The sequence below is a fragment of the Macaca fascicularis genome, chromosome 2 (genome assembly GCF_037993035.2).
Source record: "Macaca fascicularis isolate 582-1 chromosome 2, T2T-MFA8v1.1".
Lineage (NCBI taxonomy): Eukaryota > Metazoa > Chordata > Mammalia > Primates > Cercopithecidae > Macaca > Macaca fascicularis.
In genome coordinates this window covers 148,973,610-148,995,436 of record NC_088376.1, presented here as the reverse complement: position 1 = coordinate 148,995,436, position 21,827 = coordinate 148,973,610, and the positions used below count along the sequence as shown (strand labels likewise).

Below are 21,827 nucleotides of genomic sequence, written 5' to 3'. Positions count from 1 at the left end.
TACTTTTCTAGGTGCTGGGGCTCCAGCAATGAGCAAAACAGACAAAGAGTCCTCATGGAACTGACAGGTTATTAACATCCTCGAACCATATACTGACCACCAGCTTAAGAAAGAAAACATTATAAATATCGTTGAACCCTCCTGCTCTCTTACTCCTTCCCCTCTTCTCTCACCCTGGAGATAACACAATCCTGAATTGGGTTTACCATTCACAGGCACCAGATGTATGTTTTTAAACTTTCCATAAATGGCATCAGATTGCACCTATCTTTCTGCAACTCATTATTGTTTGAGTGCATATTCACATGAACCTGCTTCATCTTGTGCTGCTGTATAGAATTACCTGGTGTGACTACACAACAATGTGTTCACCCATTCTCCTGCTGAAGGTATTTCCAATGGTAGATAAAGCCACAGTGAACATTCCTGGGCACATCTCCCTGTGCAAATGGGCAAGAGTTTCTCTCCTGCTCCACCTTTAAATTCAGTGTTGGCCCCTCCTGACTGTCCCCCAAACTGGACAAGATCTGGAAGATCTTTCAAGCCTATTCAGGAATCCTAGGCTGGGATGGTGGGTGTGATGGGAGGGCGTGGGAATACCAGAACATTCGTACTGAACAGACCTCCCTAGAGATGGTCTGGGTCCCTGCCATTTATAAGGGAAAGAGGATCAAATAGTTGAGCACAGGGTGGGTGTGTGTATGTAAGACAGCACATGCATTTTCTCATAAACATTCCTGTGATATAAGGTATCGGTTGTCTATTGCTGCATAACAACTTACCACAAACTTAGTGGCTTAAAACAACATACATGCATTATCTCATAGTTTCCATACACCAGAGTGCAGGCAAGGATCCTCTGCTTCGAGTCTCACGAAACTGCAATCCAGGCTGTGGCCAGTGTCTCATCTACCAGCTCAGGGTCCTTAACCAAGCTCACATCGTTGGTGGCAAAATTCATTTCCTTGCAGCTGTAGACCTCATGGTGCATTGATTCTCTCTAAGGCCAGCAGGAGAGAGATAGAAGTCTTTGACTTCCAGATCCCATACTAAAGGATCACCTGATTAAGTCAGGCCCACCCATGACAATCTACATTTGGCTTAAAGTCAACTGATTGGAAACTAATTACATCTGCAAAATCTGTTTACCTTTGCTATGTAACCTCACATGACCATGGGATGATATCCCATCATATCCATAGGCCCTCTCCACACGCATGAGGAGGAGATTTTTAGGGTATGTACACCATAGGCTGGGAATCTGGGGATGATTTAGAGTTCTACCTACCATGGATTGGTACTATTATTATCCCCATTTAACTCAGTGAAGTTAATGGAGATAACCCAAGTCACACAGCAAGCAGGTAGGTGGGGCTGGGATCCCAATTCAAGTCTGAGCTGGGAGTACAAGCTCTCTCCCTGCTTCTAGGAGCTCTTAACACTTTTCTGATAGGCCCCCAGGCTTCACAAACAGACAAGCCTTTCAGCTCCCAGGCCCCTTCTAGGAGAAGGGCCATTTTCTTGGCTAGACTTGGGCCCCCAGAAGCCAGGGCCAGCATCTTGGCCCCCAACCAACAAACACACAATAAGTGCTCAGCAGATGCTTGCTTGCTGAGGGAAACTTGCCTGTCTTTTCCTTTCCTCTCTCTGAGCTGGCCACCCCTGGGAAGTGCCATGCACATCTCTCATCCAAGAAAGGAGTCCAGGGAATACCAGCTTCATGCTACAGAATCTCATTTCACAAACAGTTCGATGAGGGCACGATGGCCCAGTAAACCTAGGGATGCCCATCCAGCCTTTATTAAACATTTTATTATCTTTTCCTTATTATAAAAGCAATACATATTCGTTTTGGAATAGAAAATGCCAATGAGCAAAATAATTTTAAAACATTTTTTAGGATCCCAGTATGTGAGAACCACGGTTTGCACATTGGCATCTACCTGCAGGCAGTGTAGCAACTGGGAGCCTGGACATTGGAGCCACACTTCCTGGGGTTTAATTCTGCCAGCTGTGTGACCTTGGACAGTATTTTATCCTCTCTGTGCCTCAGTTTTCTCATCTGTAAATGGGCATGTCCACAATATCTGCTTCCTAGGGCTGTGGGAGAAGTGAACAGGATAACACATAAGAAGTACTTAGAGCAGGGCCTGGCATACAGTGAGCTTTATGGCTCGAAAGCATAGTCATGGCATACAACTTAGTCATGAATGTTGCTTTGATAAAAAACAGGATCCTATTTCATATATTACTTTGTAACATTTCATGTCACATATTATTGTTTGCCAATGAATATTCATCTATGAAATAATCTTTTAGCCACTATTTTTTTAGAGTAATCTTAGGTTCACAGCAAAATGGAAAAGAAGGTATGGGAGAGAGGTCCCATAGACTCCCTCCCCATCAAACAACATTCCCACTGCCAATATCCCCCACGAGAGTGATAAATGTATTACAACGGATGGGCCTACATTGACACATCATGCCCATTATTGCATTAGGGTTCACTCTTGGTGCTGTACTTGCTATGGGTTTGGACAAATGTATAACAACATGTTCACTATTATAGTATCATACAGAGTAGGTTCACTGCCCCAAACATCCCCGCTCCACCTATCTATCCCTCCCTTCCCCTAACCCCTGCTGACCACTGATCATTTTCCTGTCTCCACAGTTTTGCCTTTTCCAGAGTGTCATAGACTTGGAACCTTATAGTATGTAGTCTTTTCAGGTTGGCTTCTTTCACTTAGTAATATGCATTTGAAATTCTTCCATGTCTTTTTATGGCTTCATAGCTTGTTTCTTTTTAGCACTGAATAATATTCCATTTTCTGGGTGTACCACGGTTTCTCCATTAACCTATTGAAGGACATCTTGGTTGCTTCCAAGTTTTGGCAATTATGAATAAAGCTGCTATAAACATCTGTGTGCGGAATTTTTTGTGGACATAAGTTCTCAACTACTTTGGGTAAATACCAGGGAGTGTGATTGCTGGACCACATAGTAAGAGTGTGTTTAGTTTGGTAAGAAACTGCCTAACTGTCTTTCAAAGTGGCTGCGTCACTTTGCATTCCCACAAGCAGTGAATGAGAGTTCCTGTTGCTCCACATCCTCACCAGCATTTGGTACTGTCAGTGTTCTGGATTTTATCCATTCTAATAGGTTTGTACCATGACATAGTTTTAAATGGCTGCATCACCTTCGGCATAATTTGTTTAAGCAATCCTCTATTTTGGATTCAGGTGTAGTTTCATTCTTTAACTATTATAAACAACAGCATAGGGAACTGCCTCATAACCAGGTTTTTGTGCCTCTCCTTAATCCTTAATTTTCTTCCCCTTAGGAGGACTTTCTAGAAGTAGGATCAATGGACTAAAGAGCCATTCTGCTTATTGGAGAAATATTTGTGGTGTTCCTACTGGGTGCCATGTGTATGAAGTTAAATTGTCTCCCAGAAAGGGCTTACTACTGGTTTACTGCTCATTAAGGGTGTGTGTGTGGTTCTGTTCTCCTCCCTCTACATCCCTATCCCAAGGGGATGAGTGTTTAAACTTACCTGCCCAACAGGTGAGCAAGGATGATGGTAGTTCTGTGGTTGTGACAGCTCCTTGCATCAGCCAGCTGCCACTGTCTTGCTCATAGAGGTCCTGAGGGTAGACCGCTGTGGGTGGCTACAGAGTTCCTCAATGCTCAGTGGCATCCCATCCCTGGCAGTAGAAATGGCTGGAACCCATAAAGGGGATCCACCTGAGGTACAAACCAAGTTCCAAGAGACTGGGGTCCTGCTTTTGTCCTGCTCTCCTTCCTCCCTTTTCTCACTCCTTCTTTACCTCCCTCCTTCCTTTCTTCCTTCTTCACTGATCTTAGAAAATGCCAGATCCTGTGCTAAGTGTTTAATGCACCATAAAAACAATACACATCCAATCTCTGCCTTTATGGAACCAGTGGAAGAGACAGATACTAAATACATACATTCACAAGTACAGCGTCACAAATTGTAATCCAATCACAAAAGGAAAGCTTTGCACTGCTATGAGAGAGCGCAATGGGGAATGAACCCTCAGGTTGGTCATCAGGGAAGACCTCTCTGAGGAGTTGGCACTTGTGCCGAGGGCTGGAAGATGAATAGGAGATCATGAAGAAAAGGGTGGGGAAAGGGCATTGCAGGCAGACAGCACAACATGTGCAAAGGCCCTGAGGCTGTGGCCCTGCATGTGATTGGAGTGCCTCCTGCCCAGGGAGGAGGAAAACAGGCCGATCACCAGGGACTTGCAGTTCTGAATAGCAAATCCAGAGGCTGGTGGGTGGCCCAGCCCAGGGTCAAAGCCAAGATGTGAGCAGGGCAATGTTAGCATGGATGAGAGTAGGCCAGAGACAAGTTACAGGCACCCTGGACTACACCTGAATCCCTGGTGGTGGTTGCTGCTCCACTTGTGAGCAAAGAGGGGTCTGTTGACGGGAGAGCCAGGACTGCACCAGAGCCTCAAATTTGTTTTTATGGCTGAAAACATATGTGTCCTGGTTTACTCTTTATTCCTGTGAAAATGATATACCAATAATCATAAATTGTATGAACCACAGATATACATAGCGACGTGGCTGAAGCTCCCAAAAGTCATTGTGAAAGAAAGAAGGCAAACCCTAAAGGGAATGTGGTCAACGATTCCATTCACATGAAGTTCAAGAACAGGCAAAACTAATCTGAGATGACAGAAATCACAGGGGACCCAGCAGAGGCACAAAGTGGGGGTTCTGGAATGCTGGTCATTTCTGTGTTTTGACACATAGTTGTGCTCAGTTTGTAAAACTGCAGTGTCTAGTCACTTTTCTGAATGTCCAGGCTAGTTCAGTAAAATGTTTACTACAAGCAAATCCCACTTCCCACGTCACCTATGTAGAGTCCTTGCCTAAAATGTTTAATAGGAATTGAATCATTGGGAAACAACTTGACAAATCCAAAGTAAGGGAATTCCCCAAAATATCAATATTGCAAGAAAGAAAAAGCCTGGACCATTCTAAATGGAAGGAGACTAAAGAGACACGGTAGCTAAACACATGACATGATCCTGGAGAGGCAAAAGTAGCTTTAAAGATATCAGCACAACGGGGGGAATTTGAATATGGGCTGTAGACTAGATAATACACTGCGTCCCTGTTGACTTTCCTGGCTGGGATGGGTGAGTTGTGGTTGTGTGGGACAATGTCTTTGTTCTTATGCTCAAGCACTCAGAATTGAAATGAACTGGTATCCCAAATGGCTCAACAACAAAGTGTACAGAGAGACAGAGGGCACAACTGAGAGGAAACATTAACAACTGGTAAATGTAAGTGAAGGATATGTGAGTACTTACTGCACGGCTCTCGCAAATCTGTAGAACTGAAAGTTTTAAAAATAAAAGTTTGGGAAATAAAAGAGAGAAAAATATGTTACTTTCTATTTTAAATAAAAGGAAAATCGCTACCACTCATCACTTTGCAGCTGTGTGTCCCTTGCTTTGTGAGGTACTTGCTATGTATTGTGTATACTCTCATGAGCCACCTAGGTCTTTACAAGTAATAAGAATCCAATCGAATAACTGCAGCATTTATTGGCTCACATATTTGAACAATCCAGGAGCAATAGGTTTCAGGTCAGGCTTGATCCAGGACCTAAAATACGTGACCCATTTTCTCTCCCTCTGTTTTTCAGCTCTGCTTCTTCTGGTTTGGTTTCATTTTTAGACACATGCTCTCTTCCAGGTCAGTAGGTGGCTGAGAGGACCAACCAGGTAGAGCGTAAATTCCCCAAAGAGAAGAGGGAAAGGGTGCTAGGAAGGCCCCCCCAAATGGTTCCCACACAGGCATGTAAGCCACAAGGCAGATGGTTGTACTCCTTGTGTATTTCAGGAACTCAGAGAGCTTATGTGATTCTTCCACAGTTTCACAAGGAAAGGACAGCAGGAATTTGAACCCTGGATCTGCCTGCCCCAAAGCTTAAGATTGGCTCTTTTTTATAAAACCACTTCTCTTATCATGGAAAGTGTGAGAAAATAGCAGGAAAAATGCTTCTGACCTCCACCCTGACACCATCATTTTCGTATGTTCTCTTTCATATGTTTTTTCACATCCAAAGGTTTTCTTTCTTTCTCTTCCCTTTTTTTTCTTTTAAACAGGGTCTCACCTTGCCACTCAGGCTAGAGTGCAGTGGTGCCATCATGGCTCACTGCAGCCTCAACCCTCCCAGGCTCAAGCAATACTCCCAACCCACCTCAGCCTCCCAAGTAGCTGCGACTACAGGTATATGCCACCACACGTGGCTAATTTGTGGTGAGCAGAAATGATCTGGCAGTCTCAAGGTCTCTTCTATAAGACCTCTCAAGGTCTCTTCTATAACATAGCAGACAAGGTCTTGCTATGTTGCCCAGGCTTGTTCAAACTTCTGGGCTCAAGCAATCCTCTTGCCTCAGCCTTCCAAGGTGCTAGGATTACAGGTGTGCACCACCATGCCTGGCCTTCCTCTCTGTCTCTCTTTCTCTGTCTTTCTCTCTCTTCCTGTCTGTTTTTTTCCCTTCTCTCTCTCTTTCTTTCTCTCTCAGTTTCCTAGTTTGAAGAAGGGGAATTTCTTTTTTTCTTTCTTTGTCTCTTTCTTTCTCTCTCTTCCTCTCTCTCTCTGTCTCTTCCTTTCTTTACATATTGAAATTAGATGTGAGGACCCTTGAAGAGCTACCTGGACACATTCCATTAGGGAGCACCTAGGGTCAGCTGATGCAGAGATGTCCTGGGAGCTGGCCTAAATTTGGCATTAATCCTTCTGGATGTCAGGTTCCAGCTCTGCCTTTACCACTTGGTAAACTGAGTCTATTCAGGCAGCTGATGCATTTGCGGGAAACAAAAGCGATGATGGAACTGATGGGAAGTCCCTTGGGTTCCACATACTCTCATATTAGCACTCACATCTAAAGCCTCACAACATTCCTAAACATGGACATTACTACCCCCATTTTCCAGAGGGGTAAACTGAGGCTCTGCAAGGAGAAAACTCACCCAGGTTACCCAGAGGCAGGAGCTGAGCCACACCCAGTGCTGTTTCTGTGTGTCACAGTGGGTGTTCTCTGAATAGTTCTGGGGCATCCTTTCCCCCCACTGACATCCCCTAGGGATGTCAGCATGGATCCCCTGTGGATTATAAGAATGTGAATCAAAGACTCCTCTGTTGTTAGAGAAAGCCCTTTGGCTTCACTTCAGCCCAGGAACGTTGTCAAGTCAAGTGGTAGGATTCGTGCTAATAAAAACAAGTGTCATTTTACAGCACTTTCTATAAATCTGTTAGTGACCTTTAATAAAAATGTATGACCCTAATAATCTTGTTCAGCACACCCTGGTCGGATTACTGCTCAGTGGCCAGTAATCTGCAAACCTTTAAAATGTAGTGACAGCGTCCTGGGCCCACGCCAGAGGTTCTGCTCCAAGTGATGGGAATGGCATGTGTAATAATCCAAACTGCCTTGTGCAGAATGCAAAGCTGTGTTTTTGACACAGGCCACTGGGCTGGGGATCCTAGAAAGAGCAGGAACTAGAAGACAACTGGGCTTTCCAGAGAGCCCATTAAACCAGCTATTAACCAAACTTAGCTCCATCTGCCTGACCTTTTCCTTTTGCGCCTTTCTGTCCCTCCACGTCATCAGAGCAGGATGACAGAAACAAAGGGTGCCCCATACCCAACTGTTGAGGACAAAATCCAAGGGTCTCTTCTGAATCCACAGTTATGTTCACACTTTGCTTATGGGCTTCGAAGCTGGAGCACCAGGAGGTTGGAAAGCTATAGTGGTTTGTGTTTTGGGCATCTTGTTTGTTCGTGGTTCTCTCCCAGCAGAAATCCAAGCCTGTGATTTTAACCAGTAGAGGTGTATTATCTCCAATGATCACCAAGAGTTTGCAGGTCCAAAACACCTTCTCAATTGGTAAACACCTTATCCAAACACCAATTCACCAATTTGCATGGCTGTCACACTGCATAAAATCATATTGCTTTTGCCCTGAGACTCTCTGGCAGTCAAATACATACATTTGCATAAATATTACTGTGTAACTCAGGACCCTCTGCCCACAGTGTAAACTGCAGGGGCCTCAGTCACTTTGGCTTTATTGATTATTCAGACTTCATGGAAATATGGCATCATGGTGATTTTAAGGAGATGTTTTCCTACGGGGGTTACGGACTCCTTCTGAGGCCACCAGAGTCTTTGGGTCTCTCCTTGACTAAGCAGACAAACCTGATCATCACCTCACCCCACACTAGGTGGCTTTTGAGCTTCACCACCAGCTTCCTAGTTTGAAGAAGGGGCATTTAGTAAGTCACTGGGGCATCCACCCCAAGCACTAAAATCAAACTGAGATTCTAGGATCACAGACTCCAAACAAGAAGAGACCTTGAGACTGCCAGATCATTTCTGCTCAAAGTGTGGGCCTCTGACCTGCAGTATTGGCATCACGTGGGGACTTTCCATAAATAAAGACTCTCAGACGCCTCCCTAGGGTGACCAATCATCCTGGTTTGTCCAGGACTAAGAGATTCCTAGGACGTGGGATTTCAGGACCGAAACTGGGTTGAGGACTAGACCTACTGAGCTGGAATCTGTACTTCAACAAGGGCCGCACATGACCTGTGTGCATGTGGAATTTTGAGAAGCAATGACCTAGCCCATACTGCCTGAAGGTATATTTGGAAACCGAGGCACAGAGAGGGCCCCAAACCACAGAGCAGTCGATAGCTGAACTGGAACCAGTTCTCCAGACTCCTGGTTTTCTGCCTACCACTCCATCCCTTTTACCACCACCTCCCATTGCATTCCAACTCTGCTTTCTTCAGGGAAAAATCCTGATTTGGGAGATTCAAGAGGGATCCGAAAATCTTAGGGTATCTCCAGGATACCCTAAGGTGTGATTCAGGCCAGCCTGCTGATCATGCCTGCTGTCCCGAAAGAGAACTCTGTTTAGATGAGACATGAACGCATTTGGACCTAAAATGTTCTAGGATCTTGGAATCAAAGGCCCTTCGAAGTTATCTGATACACCCTCCCACTCAATGCAGAAAACTCTTTTACAGCCTCCATGCACCAAAGCCAGCTCTCCTTTGGATGTCTGTAGTGACGGGGAAGTAGCTACCTCCTATGTCAGCAGCTCTGTTGTTAGAAAACACTAATTGTTCTTGTATTCTTTTCCAATATTAGATTTATTTCTGTCCTGGCTGCACTTCCTATGTACCAATCCGGATTCTGTTCTCTGGAGTAGTTTAGAAACACCAGGCCTTCTTCCACACAAACATCCTTTAGATATTTAAAACTAATATCAGGGCCAGACCCGGTGGCTCACGTCTATAATCCCAGCACTTTGGGAGGCCAAGGCAGGCAGATCACCTGAGGTCAGGAGTTTGAGACCAGCCTGGCCAACGTGGTGAAACCCCATCTCTACTAAAAACAAAAAATTAGCCAGTTGTGGTGGCAGGTGCCTGTAATCCCAGCTACTCCTGAGGCAGAGGCAGGAGAATTGCTTGAACCCGGGAGACGGAGGCTGCAATGAGCCGAGATCACACCACTGCATTCCAGCCTGGGCAACAAGAGCGAAATTCCCTCTAAAAACAACAACAACAACAACAACAACAACAACAACAACAACAGCAACAAAAACCTAATATGAGGACCAGGACTTACCTTCTCTAAGCCAATCTTTCCCATTTAAAAAAAAATGTTGTTCTTTGGGTAAAAGTGATATTTAGATGTCACCCCTACCAGCAACCCCAAACTACCATCTCGGTCATTATCTTCAGAGAGAGAGCTGCCTGGCGATGACCCTTTTAAAGGAAGTCAAATAGCACCCTCCAGCGAAGGCTTGTTCAGCCCAGCAAAGAGGCCATCATTACCATGCTTGAATACATACTCGACCTCTTTTAACGCAACCTAATTTTAATTTGGCTTTTTTTATTTTAAGCAACTGCATCACACTCTTAACTCATATTAACCCTGTCAAATATGCCTCTCAAATTCTCAAATCTTTCTTGCATAAACTACCACCAGGCAAATTCCCCACTGATCTGTACCTAATTTTCTTCTGAGTCCAGATGCCTGACTTTTATCTATCCTTGAATACCATTTTGTCTATGGCCAGCCCAGTGCTTCCGCCTGTTGGGATAACTTTGGCTTTTACCTTGTGAATGAATCATCTCTCCCAACTGGACTGACCTCAGGTGACCTACACAAATTTATAGAGCAGCTATGGAGGTGTTCAGGGTCACAGGATATGAGTGTGGCATGTGTTCCTGTCTCTGGGGGGTGGGGGTGACAATTGGGTTGTAAAATGAGAACTCACCTCCAGGGCTCAGAGGTGATGCAAACCATGGCCAGGGTCTCTGGGCACAGTCCCTGAGGGAGCCCTTGTCTAGGGAGGCTGTGGATGGCCCACATTGAAATTGCCTGGGAACTTGTCAAAAATATTTGTGGGTGCCTGGGCGCACTCAACTCACTGACCCAGAGTCTATGGGAGGGGCCCAGCTCCTGTATTTGTAACTCCCCAGGTGAATATGACACAAGCCACAGTTTAAAGAGGTGAAGGAGATGAGGTTGAGGAGGTGAGCCCCAAACACAGCGTTCAGGGAGGAGTTAGGAGAAGAGGAGAAAGAAGGGTGGAGCGGGGCCCTCTGGACCTGCAGAATAGGAATGGGGTATGGCTGGGGATATCTGGGGACAGGAAGAGGCTCCCAGAAGACTGTGCTGGGAGGAGGTCTGGCCCAGGCTGTACCTCCTAGTCATGCCCTGCTCAGGAAAATCTTGCAGGCTCTTCTTGCTGTAACCCCAAAGATGTGGCCCTGGGTTCAAGACACCATTCATGTCCTGCCTGGGGTCCCAACAAGTCTTCTTTGGGACAGGAAGAGAAAAGCATTTGGCAAATATCCCCAAACCCTGGTTTCTCAAGGACTGTGGCTTCCCAGAGGGTCCCAGCCCCTGGTTCTGAGACAGATTCCCCCTCCCCTCTTACATTCTGAGCACTTTGTTGTTGGATGTTTGCTTCCTCAGGCTGAATGTAGAGCAGTTGCTCTACCATTTGCAAGCCACATGGCTCAGGACAGGTCCTCTAAGCTCTCCATCTGTAAGGAGGGGACAGAACAGTGCAGCTCTCCTCAGGTTGCTGTGAGCAGTCACGATTGTACATGATCCACTGAGCGCCTACTGTATGCTGCCTACTGTGCTGTGCTCCATGCTAGGGGCTGGGGATACAGCAGAAAGCAAGCAGGCGAGGAGCCTGCCCTGAGCAGGGTAAATTCTCATAGCAACAGACAGCAAGTGGAATGCAGGAGTTTGTTAGATGGTGGGATGTGCCATGGAAAAAAATAAATAAAATAGGACCGAGGGATCGGGAGTTTGAAGTACAGAAGGGGTGGGGGGTACAATTTTAAAAAGGAGGTCAAGGAAGGTGACAGCTGAGCAAAGACTCGAAGGAGGTGAGGGACGCAGCCCTTAGGATATCTGGGAAATAATCTTGTGGGATGGGAACAGCTACTGCAAAGGCCCTGAGGCAGGGGCACACCTGGAGGCAAGAGTCAGTTTAAAGTGGCCTGGCGCATAATGTGTGGAGAAGCTGCTCAACATTCTCGTTATGGGCTCTCCTTACTGGTGGTGTCATTCCTGGTAGAGTCACAGGATTTCACTTCTCAAGCATGGGGCAGTTAGGGCATGATTCAGGAGTTAGATTGATCTGGGTTTGAATCCCAACTCTAATTCTCAAGCTGTGCAACCATGGCCAAGTCACTTAACCTCTCTGAACCTTTACCCAATGGTGACAACAATGAAACCTATAGTTCAAGTTTATTTTGGGGATCAAATGCACAGAAGCCTGGAGCAGACTCTAAAGTGCAGGACATTGAGCCCCTGGCGTTGCCCTCCTATCTTACAGGCTGAGAGGCCACACCCCAATGCCACAGGCCATGTGCCTAAAGTCACACAGCACCAGGAGGCTGGATGCCGGGATGGGGCCCCAGCAGCCACCCTGCGGCCACTGAGTGTCCCCACCCCTGCCCACCCCTGCACGGTCTATCCTCATTCAGCGATTTCTTTTTAGAAAGGAAACAGCAGCCCTTGATTTTGAAAATAGATCAGAGTTCTCTACCTCCAATGACGTCGTCTCAGTTGTTTATTTTGCATAGTAAGAAAGGAGCTTGAAATTCACCCAAAAGACTGGAGAGAGTCCTGGACTGCCGGAGGTTTTTGGCCACCAATTTCTGTCTGCCTGTCTCCCCATCTTGTTCCTTCTAATGGCAGCTCTCCTGCTCAGAGCACGCTGGATCTGGGGTTGAAGGGATCTGGGCTGCCACTGGGGAACATGTTAACTTAGGCAAGGAGCCCCTCTCCCTCGACCTCTGTAGAATACAGTTACCTTCACTTGTCCTGCTGAGCCCTAGGGCCCTTTATAAAGATCAGAAATGGTCCCTGTGAAAGTCGCCAGTCAGTAGTAGCTCATGGGCAGAGCATTCTGATGGCGTGGCACTTCATTGGGACTTCCTGATGCAGACTGCAGCCCACGCTGACACGCCGAGTGCAGGAAACCCCAGAAGGACACGTTCGCACCCGGCCTTTCCCCGCTTCCTGGCTTCTGGGGTATTTTTATGAAGAAAGGGCAGACTCAGGGATGCGCCCAGCCCCCTCAGCCCCCAGAGATGTCTGAATCACCAAAGGACATCATATTGCGGTGTCTGAGAGGCCCAGGCTGAAATTCCCCACCACCACTCACCGGTGGATGACTTTGAGCCAGTGGCATTACCTCTCTGTCTCAGTTTCCTCATCTATAAAATAGGGAGAATGCCTAACTCCTCTGGCCGTTGTGAGGACTGCTGGACAATGTCCAACAAGGAGTAGGTGTTGGTGGGGACCACCTCAGAGGCGGTCCTGCTCAGTCCCTTCATTCTCCAGACAGAGAAACTGAGGCCCAAGAGAGGAAACACAGCCAGCCAGAGGCCAAGCAGGGTCTCCTGGGTATCCAGGGCTCTGAGCCCCAGTGAGGATGGGAACTCTGCCTGGACCCTTACAGGAATCTAAAGAAGTGGAAGAAATAGTCCCGGTTGCCTGGTAACTCCACTAAAGTGGGAAGCCTGGAAAACATCAGGTGGTGGAATTTTAAAACTCAGAGAGTCGTGGGGGCAGAACACTGTGTTCCTGAAGGGGCAAGAGAGCCTCTCCTGGCCAGCTGTCACTACCCAGGGTCTGCAGAAAAGCGGGTCTCAAGGCAGGGCCTCGTGCCTCTCAGCCACTCGCAGGGCACTCCTCCAGCAGAGCAAGAGGAAACACATGCAGGGGCCTCCAGAGCTGGAGGGGACTGAGCCTCCTTCATTTATCCATTGACCCATTCTCTGGGCTTCCACCCATCTTACTAGGAGCTGAGCTGACAGAGAAAATGGAATCTGCTCAAAGTTTCCTTATCTGGTGTATGCATAGAAATCCCTTACTGAACAAGAGGCTGCAGGACTATGCACCTGTGAGAGCTGGGCACCACCAACCTCTGGGCAGGCATCCTGGAAGAGGAGGGATTGGTCGGGCATTGGTGGGGTGTGGAGAGTACAGTGACTTACTGAAGCAACTCAGTGCCGATCAGCACCTGGGGTACCAGGGAGAAGGAAGACAGTGTTATAGAGAGAGACAGGAAGGAGCTCTGGGCTCAGAGGAGCAAGGTTCCACGTCTGGCATCAGGCTCAAGGCCAGGGGTGGTTATGCTTTTACCCCTGAAGGGAACAGTCGCTGCCCCCGCCCGCTCTGGTCATCTCTCTCAGTTGTGGCCAAGTCTCTGCTTTTAAAAGCAGCGTAATGGCAGGGAGCTGTAGGGCCAGGGGAGAGGGAATGTCTGACCCACCAAACCTGATAGCACTTCTGAGTTAGTGTCTTTGGGGACTCCGTGCCCAAGGGACTCAGGTAGGGCAGCCAGGGCTGCTGTGTGCTGTAGGAAAGCTCTAAGCAGGTGAACTCGATTCTGTCCCTGTAGTGCCACAGGCTTTTTAAAACCAAAAGCAAGTTCTTAAGTGTATCTGACTCTTGCTTTCTTTCCCTATGAAATGCTTAGTGGGGGGCATTCAGAATATCCCTAAGAAGACTCTTCCACCCTGAAGAATCCCTCTCTAGATTTTTCTGGCGAGGACAGAAGCAGAGCCCTTCCCTGGTTGGGTGGAGCAGGCCTGGTCCCTTTTTCCTTCTGTGATTGATCTCCCTCTGCTGCCAGCTCTGATACCAGCTTATCCCCTGCTGGAGTCGGGCAAGACTCCCAGAATGAGAGGTGACACCATGCCTGTGACTCCTTCAGGAACTTAGATGCCAAGAGGGGAACTGAGCCTAAATTTTAGGAAGAAATTGAGCTTTGGCATGTCCTCCAAGCAACCTCAAATGCATTTTCAGCTGTAAATTCCCACACATCTTTGCTTTTGTTCATTGATTCAGACAATAGTTATGGAGAGTCCTAGTAGATGCCAGGCACTGTGAATGTGCTGGGGATGCAACGGGCAAAACCAGATGAAGGTCCCTCCCAGCCCAGCCAGGAAGCAGCCCCTAATCCAGGAACCCCACAGTTATGTGTAAAGTTGTGCTTAGTGAGAGATATGCACATGCCACGCACGGAGCTGTGGGAGGATAGTAGGGGACAGCAGGGACAGCCCAGCCAGCATGCTCAGGAAAGGCTTCCCCAAGAAGTGACACTGAATGGAGGCCTGAAGGATGAGGAGGAGTAAGCTAGGCTGAGGGAGGACTACAGAGAGAGAGAACTCAGCCTGTGCAAAGGGCCTGTGGCCAGAGCTCCATAAGCAAGAAGGGCATGGTGAAGGCTGAGGTGCATGGGGGCCAGGCAGGAGCTATATGGATTTTGTTCTTCATCCTCAATGCAAAGGGAAGCTTTGGGGGGCTCAGAGCGGGGCAGCAGGTGTATGCAGTGACACGGATCAATTTTTATTCCCCAAAGACCAGATGGTAAAGGGATGGGGTGGACGGGAAGCCCAATAGGGAGCCACCATGGTTGCCTAGGCTGGAGATGCTAGTGGCTCACAGGAGGAGACAGCAGTGGCAGGAACAAAGAGGAGCAGCTGGGTCTGAGAGCACCTTGGACACTGGTGATGGAGTGGGTGGGGGGAGGTGTCCAAATGGCTCCCAGGTTTCTGGATAGGCATGGGGACCATTGCTTGTGCCTTTTTCTGAGATGGGAGGTACTAGAGGAAGACCAGAATTGGTAGAAAAAAGATCAATGTTTCCTTCTTCCCCAAATCAGGCAAAGGTGGCTTTCTCTATTGCCTTCCCTTTTCAAGGCACCCGCGAGATCAAATACCTTGCTCTTGTGTTTCCAACAATCTTTTATCATCTCTCTTACCTCTGAGAACAAGCATATTAAAAATGCGCCCAACAGACCCAGATCCCAGGCTCACAAAAGTGTTCTGGTGAATAGGATTAGTTCCTAAGTCCCAACAAAGCTTGTGGGGCCATGCCAGGAGGAGGGGAGCTGTGTAACCTGCGGAAAAGCTGAATCCCATGACCAAGGAGCCTTCTAGAGGTGCCTTCGAGTGACATGCTGTTGTTGCTGCAGACAAATCTTTCAGAAAAGGAACCCCAGCCTTTGTGAGTAGCTCAATTGCCCTGGAGTTGGGGGCCAGGCGAGAGGGGCTATGGTTTGTGGGAGAGGGGGTCCGTGGGGTATTGGAGGTGTGGGTCTCTTTGGGGACCCCAGAAGCTGCTCTGTTGTTAGGGATAAACCTAATCCCCTCAGTCGCTGACCATGGTAGGGTGGGGCCCCAGGGGGCTTCCAAGAAGTGGTTTCTAATGATCTTCTCATTAGAAACACGCCACAGGGGTGACAGCTGCAGGTGATAAAAGGAAAAGGGAGCAGGGTGCTGGCTCTGGAGCTCAGTGATTCTGGGTTCCCATCCCCACACAAACACTCCCTAGCTCTTAGACTCTGCTCAGCCTCCCTGAGTCTCTCTTTCCCCACCTGTCAGATGGGGGTAACAGCACTACTGCGCTTCTGGGGTGGACGTGAGCAGTCAGCGAGGCCACTTGTGAGATGCTTGCCGTCCTGTGGGGTCGCAGGCTTCGGGGTTAGTTGGTATCGTTGTTAAACAATATCAGTGATCCCACCTTCTCCATCTGAAAATTCACCCGTCATGATTTGACTCCAAAGGCCAGTTTTCTTCCACCCTGCAGCAAGTGATGAGGACTACAGCAAAGGGAGACATCAATTTCCAAACGAGGGCGAAGGAAGGGACAACAAATTGTGATGTTTAGACATGAGGGTGGGTGGTGACCCTGTGTAGCCCAGGGAAGCTCAAGTGGGAATTTTCAGATGGAGAAGGTGGGAATGGCATTGTAGGAAGAGGGAACGGCATGTGCAAAGGCACAGGGGTGTAAAAGGCACTGCTTGTTGGTGGAACTTTTGTGACCCCCTCTTCCAGCCTCGTCATATTTCTCCTGACTGCTTCCCTGCTTCCACCCGAGTCCCTCCAACCTATTCTCCAAACAGAAGTAGCCAAAGATGTCTTTTAAGAATGTAAATCTGATCACATCTCACTGAGCATCTTCTCCAAAAACAAAAACAAACAAACAATAAAACCTTTCAGTGGCTTCCTCTCCCATTTGGAAAACAAAACAAAACAAAACAAAACAATAAAAACCTCAAACCCCTTTCCATGTCCAGCCAGCCACTGGCCTCATCTTTAGCCCTGCTCCCCTTCACTCACTCCAGCCCCTGGTTGACTCTGTCCTCTGAAAGCTTGCTTCTGTCCCAGGGCCTTAGCGCTTGCTGTGCCCTCTTCTGGGGGAAGAAACTCTCTTCCTCCAGAGCTTCAAAACACTTGTAACATCTCTAGTCATCAGACTAGTGCCATTATTTTCTAGTCCATTTTGCATCTCTTCACTAGAATGTGAGCTGTGTGAGGTCAGGGATCTTATCTCTCTCACCTCCTCATCCCAAGTGCCTTTAGCAGTGCCTGACACATAGTAGGTGCTCCTGAAAAATTGCTGCATTTGACTGGTGTGTGCGGAAGACCCAGAGGTTGGGCAGGAGCCAGGGTGAGGTGGTGAAAGGCCTTGAATGTCTAGGTAAGGCATTTGGACATCGTCCTCTGAGTAAGAAGGAGCTCCCAGTGACGGTCATTTTCTCAGCCATATCCTGAGAGGAAAGGAAGGAAAGATACAATGACTGCAGGGTGCTCTGGGATGTTGAGAGCTGGACAGACTGGCTGTCAATCCTGAAATGGACTGCTCACTTCTCCCCGTGCTCAGTCCCTGACCCCATCCTGTCTTAAGGGGTACAAAAGAGAAATGATGCACTGAAGTGGGCCTGGACCCGTGGTTGACACCCTTGGGTCCTTCACACCTTCCCACACATCAAGGCCTTCCTCTCTTTAGTTCCCAGCAACTTCCTCATCATCTTTTTCTCCCCCCACCTTCCATCCTCCAAACTCCCAGCCATCCCCACTGCCTGTGAAATAAGTCAGATACCTATTCAAGTTTCTCCAGGACAGACCTTTCCCCACCCCTGTGGACACTGAACACTTATTCTATTTGTACTCATCAATCCAGGGGTTGTTTTACCCCCACTCTCAGCTGTGTTCTCCGAGAGAAGAAATGTTTTGTCCTCTCATGGCATTGAATTGTAAAGTGTTATTAAATATACCAAGGAATGGTAAATAAAGCATCGGTGAAGAAGGAGGAGGCACGTTGAATTGGGTAGATTTTTAAAATCAGGTTTCCACAGTTTATTATGAGAGAGGTTTTCTCTTGTTACTCCTGAAAGCAAGTTTTGAGTCAGGCTGCTCAAAAGGAAGGAAGGAACTTCTCTTAGCAGGAGGAAATAGAGAGAAAGATCACTTCTGAAATGGTTAAGTGGGAAGGTGGAATTAGTGTAGGCAGGCGACTCCACGTAAATCCGGGGACAGGGGGCCTGTTCTTCCACTGATGTATGTAGCCATCACCTGGGCTCTTGTACTGCGGATTTGATGGGCTCTGGGACCTGGCATTTCTACTAACTGCCAGGTGATGCTGATGCTGCTGGTCCAGGGACCACACTCTGTGAGTATCAAGGGTCTGGATGACTGGAGTTCAGTGGTTTGCAACCAGGTTGGGTTCTTCTGAAGAGCCCAGGGAATTTACAAAGTAGAATTTACTTGGTCCCAACCTGGGGGATTCCAATTGAGCAGGTCTGGAGGGAGGCCCGAGAATTTGCATTTCTAACAAGCTTCCAGGCTGCCGCTCTTGGTGCAGGGGCGTTGACGAACTCAGAGACACAGCAGTCTTAACAGGTTTCAAATCCCAGTAGCAGAGGGAGGAGAGTGGAAAGGGTTGAGAAAGGGAAGAGCAGAGTTAAGCGACAGAGGGATTGGTGTAGTTGAGAGTGAATGAGAGACAGCACATAGCTTGACATTTCCATTTGACCAGCAGTATTTCATATTATGTCTTGAACTCTGAGCAAGCTGGTTATTCGTGATTTGCCAGGCATTTGTGTTTTTATTGACTAGTTCCTGCTTGTAGGAAAGCTCACATGGAAACATCCTGTGCTCTTCTGGCATTTTTAAACTATGCAGGTCTTCCAAGCACATTCCAGGCTGAGAGGCCCCCGCTGACTGCCCCTACAATAGTGACATGGAGATGAGGAGACCACACACCAGTGGCTGCGACAGTGTTTCTCTAAATGTGGTTTGTGGACAGCTTCAGCAGAATCTCTCGGGCATTGTGAAAATGCAGTTTCCTTGGCCCAAGGCCTTGTGACTCCCCAGGGAGCCCCAGAGTTTGCATTTTTTTTAACCAGCTTCCCAAGAGATTTGAACACACTGAGGACCACTCCCCGATGGAGACAGCCTCCCAAAACACTGCACACCCCACAGTTCCAAGCACTCCTGTTACCACTTTCCTCCTGGGACCTTCTGCACTAGATGGCGCAGGATAAATCTATGCTGGAGGGAGGCGGATCCTTAGGTTCTCCTTTCTTAGCTTTTTGGAATCCCCTCTTCCACATCTTCCTGGGAGGTCCCCACCCTTTCTTTCAGGACCTGCCCACTCCAGGCAGCCTCCCAACCCACACCTGTGTCTCCTCCGCTTCGCTCATCTATGTTCATTTCCCGCTTCATCCACTCGGATGCTCAGCCTGTACAGCCTTGAACCTCTGTCGTCTCCTCCTTGAGTCAGCCAACCACTAATTGAGCAAATATTTATCAAGACCTTTGATGTGTCAGGTTCTAAGTAGGCCCTGGGTTACAAGATGAACTGACACTGCCCTAGAGAAGCTCACAGTCTAGTGTGGGAGACAGACAGATGCACGGATACAGTAATAAAAATACCCTAGTAAGGACTCTGGAGTCAGGCTGCCAGGGTTTAAGTTCTGAGTCCACCCTCAGTATCTGTGTGACCTTGGGCAAGTATCTTAACCTCTCTGTGTTCCACTTTTCTCATCTTTAAAAAAGGGAGAACAACAAGGCCTGCCTCAGAGGGTTTGTGGGAGGGACAAGTAAGAGAATGAGTGCAGAATGCCTGATTTCCAGGAGCCAAGTAAGAGTTCAGCAATAATGAGGTTGATGCTGTGTAGGAAGGAATGACTCCTCAATCTGCCTAAAATCATCAAGAAAGCCTCACAGAAGAGGAGGGTATTGGATGTGGAGGGACAGGATGAGAAAAAATGTGTTGAGTATAGAAAGGAGAGGAAGGGCAATCCAGGAAGCAGAAGCAGTATAGAATATGAGAAAAAATGCTGTAGTGTCTGCTCAGCAAAGCTGGAGGGTGGAGGATATCACAGGCTATAGTGAGAGGTAGGCTGGGGGCTCTCTCTAAGGCTCGGTTTCCCCATCCGAAAAGGGAGGGCAATAATGGCACATGACTTATGGAGATAGAGTGAATATCAGATCAAGTAATCATAGGAGCTCAGTATGCTACGCTCAGTAAGGGTTAGCTGGGGCTGCTGTTATTGAGGCTACGAAATACTCGTTGGTGAGTGACTAAGGTGCACATATTTACATCCAGGGATTCTGCCTTTAGCGGAGCATTCTGGAAACTGCATTGGGAGCTCCCTTGTGGGAGAGTGTATCAATCCCCGCTTGAGGCCATGCTTGGTTTCTGATGCCCCCCAAGTGGGTCACTCAACTCAGGTACCTTCCCTCCCCATCCTGCCCTGTTTCCATCAGGTGTGGTTGAGTCCTTTGGACTCTTCAGAAAGCAAATTCACCCACAGCCAATGAAGACCAGGCACGTTGAAGTCTTGGAAAGAATGTTCCCAGGATGAGGTGATGGGCTGCAGCAGATAAGAGTGGCTGTGTGGCTTTCACATGAGCGAAGGGGCGTCAGTGGTGGCTGGCCTGGGAAGCCTGCCACACGCCATGGAGGAGATGTGCCGGCCTGCTGCTCTGGGGCTCGCCTTAGAAATATCTATCTGAGAACACTTCCCTTTAAATTTATTTTTTCGCTTTGGTTTTTTTTTTTTTTTTTTATTGAGGTGGGATACACATAACATAAAATGTACTATCTTAGCCATTTTTAGGTGTACAGTTCAGTGGTCTCAAGTGTATTTATATAGCTGTGCAACCATCATCACCATCCATCTCCAGAACTTTTTCACCCTCCTTAACTGAAATGCTATACCCGTTAAACACTAACTCCCTGTTCTCCCCAAGCCCTTAGCAACCACCACTCACTTTCTGCCCCTATGACCTTGACTGCTGTATGTACCTCATGAGTGGAACCACACAGTATTTGTCCTCTTGTGACTGGCTTATTTCACTCAGTATAACATCCTCAACATTCATCCTTTGGATTTCCTTTCTTTTTGAGGCTGAATAATATTCCACTGTGTGTGTATACTCCATTTTGTTTCTGCATTCATCCACTGTTGGACACTTGCGTTGTTCCCATATTTTGGCTATTGTGAATAATGCTGCTATGAACATGGGTGTGCAAATATCTGTTTGTGTCCCTGCTTTCAGTTCTTTTGGATGTATACTCAGGAGTGAGATTGCTGTATCATGTGGTGATTCTACGTTTAAGTTTTCGAGGAATCGTCATACTGGTTCCGTCTCTCTACATACAGTACTTATGCACCAAGACCTTCCTGGATTCACGGCCCCCTGTAACATCAATGCATGGTGTTATAATGGCACTTAAGTGACTAAGTCATAGCTAAAGTCTAGTTTTCTTTGTGAGCTGCAAAGATCTTGCCTTATAGCCTCACCTCATTTCTGACTCCTACAGAGGACTGCCCATCATTTTATTTTCTCTGATGTAGCTAGGGAAGGGTGGTGGACTTCACCTGAAAATGGTGAAAACCTTTCTGCTTGAGGATGGCCCAGAGTATCTGCCCCTCTGATCTGGGGCTCAGGGACTCCCTCTGGGCCATGTGGTGGGGTCACCAGCCCAGAAAAGCTGATTTACACCAACCAGACCACATCTGGGGCTGGGGTGGGCAGAAGAAGGCCTATTTATTTGTTTGCCACAAAAAGTAGCCCCATTATCTGGAATAGAATAGTCACTCCTTGAAGCCTCAGGCTCCATAGATATCCAAATCAGAAGAGGAGACTATTGTACTGATTTTTCCAGGGACCCATCACTACCCCAAACAGAAACCTGAACCTGGCATAGTCCATTCTCTCCAAGTTCACAAGGTTACATGGGCATCAAAAGTCAGCACCAAATTGAAACAAGGGACTAAGACAGATGAAGCATGACTGGCATTAAGCTAAAGAACTGCATCTCACAATGGACAAAGGCTTTCCAGAAGGTTACAATCCTTGACACTAGCTAAATCTACTACCACCTTCATCCATCCATCCATCCATCCATCCATCCATCCATCCATCC

At 47.6% G+C, this 21,827-nt stretch overlaps 1 protein-coding gene across 7 annotated transcripts in view; it reads left to right on the top strand.

Annotated features, from left to right (window-relative positions):
• The window catches only part of ATP2B2 (ATPase plasma membrane Ca2+ transporting 2), a 382,664-nt gene that overhangs the window by 27,646 nt on the left and 333,191 nt on the right, over nucleotides 1-21,827 (top strand). The gene's annotated exons all lie outside the window — the stretch shown is intronic.